Source organism: Sinocyclocheilus rhinocerous, unplaced genomic scaffold, assembly GCF_001515625.1.
Source record: "Sinocyclocheilus rhinocerous isolate Xijiao unplaced genomic scaffold, SAMN03320098_v1.1 scaffold3263, whole genome shotgun sequence".
Lineage (NCBI taxonomy): Eukaryota > Metazoa > Chordata > Actinopteri > Cypriniformes > Cyprinidae > Sinocyclocheilus > Sinocyclocheilus rhinocerous.
The window spans coordinates 419,214-420,484 of NW_015664010.1; the positions used below are offsets into that span (position 1 = coordinate 419,214).

The following is a 1,271-nucleotide window of genomic DNA, read 5'->3' on the forward strand; positions in this document are numbered from 1 at the left end:
AAAGGGTGCGTCCTTGAGAGAGAGAGAGAGAGAGAGAGAGAGCGAGAGAGAGCGAGCGCTTGTTGCTCTTGAAGCTCGAGCCGCAGGTGATGATGGACCGATAGAAGGAAGAGCTGCTGCTTCCGCGCCTCGTCTCTCACCTGTCACCGGTGTTCATCCGAGCCGCTCATTCCCCTGGACACGCGCTCGGTTCGGTACTTCACTTCAATGAGGCTGTTCGTGAACTATTGGAGTACTCCAGCTTCGCCACAGCAGCACCGTAGAGTAACGTTACTCCCCTCGCGTCATGTCTCACTCTGAGAGATGGGCAAGTTCGACGAGCACGAGAGGGTGATCCTCAACGTCGGGGGCACGAGGCACGAAACCTACCGGACCACGCTGAAGACCCTGCCGGGCACGCGTCTGGCCCTACTCGCCTCCGAGTCGGACCTCGAGTCGGTTCTGGACCAGCTGCAACAAGTCCCGGGCTTCATCGAGTACAACGCGCGCAGCAACGAGTACTTCTTCGACCGGCACCCGGGCGTCTTCGCCTACGTGCTCAACTACTACCGGACCGGGAAGCTGCACTGCCCGGCGGACGTGTGCGGGCCGCTGTTCGAGGAGGAGCTGTCCTTCTGGGGCATCGATGAGACGGACGTGGAGCCGTGCTGCTGGATGACCTACCGACAGCACCGGGATGCCGAGGAGGCGCTGGAGGTGTTCGAGATGAACGTGGACAACGACGAGGACGACGAGTACGGCAAGCGGCTGGGCATCGAGGACGTGGTGTCCACTGACGGTACCGTCTGCAGGTGGAAAAAGTGGCAGCCGGTCATCTGGAACCTGTTCGAGGACCCGTACTCCTCCAGAGCCGCCCGGGTAAGAGCGCAGCGCGGAGTCGCCAAACGGTTGCGCGCGGCTCCTTTACGCGCTCGCGCTTCCAGTGTATCCAAACAACGCCGAAACTCATGCATGCGTGTAGATAAGTCTGTTTTGTGTTCAAATTACCATGCACACTACTAAACGTGCCTGAGACGCGTTAGTAAAGAGTAGAGAGAGTCTCCTAAAACGTTTAAATGTGTTAAAAGTTGATGTAATGTGAGTGTGCATGCATCTAAACCAGTGCGTAATGGTTAGAAACGTATCGGAGAGGCAGGTGTCACATATTAAGATCAAATCAAGACAGACTTGGCAAACACATCAGAGACAGTGCATGCATGAGTGTTTTTCATCTAAACGTGCGTAATCTCCAGATATGCGTTGGTAACAGGTGTCCAGAACATAAAACTTCT

The 1,271-nt window shown here is 56.0% G+C and overlaps 1 pseudogene; it reads left to right on the forward strand.

The window, feature by feature from the left end:
- Positions 1–89: 89 nt before the first annotated feature.
- Positions 90–1,002, forward strand: LOC107729139 (potassium voltage-gated channel subfamily C member 2 pseudogene; annotated as a pseudogene).
- Positions 1,003–1,271: the final 269 nt, after the last annotated feature.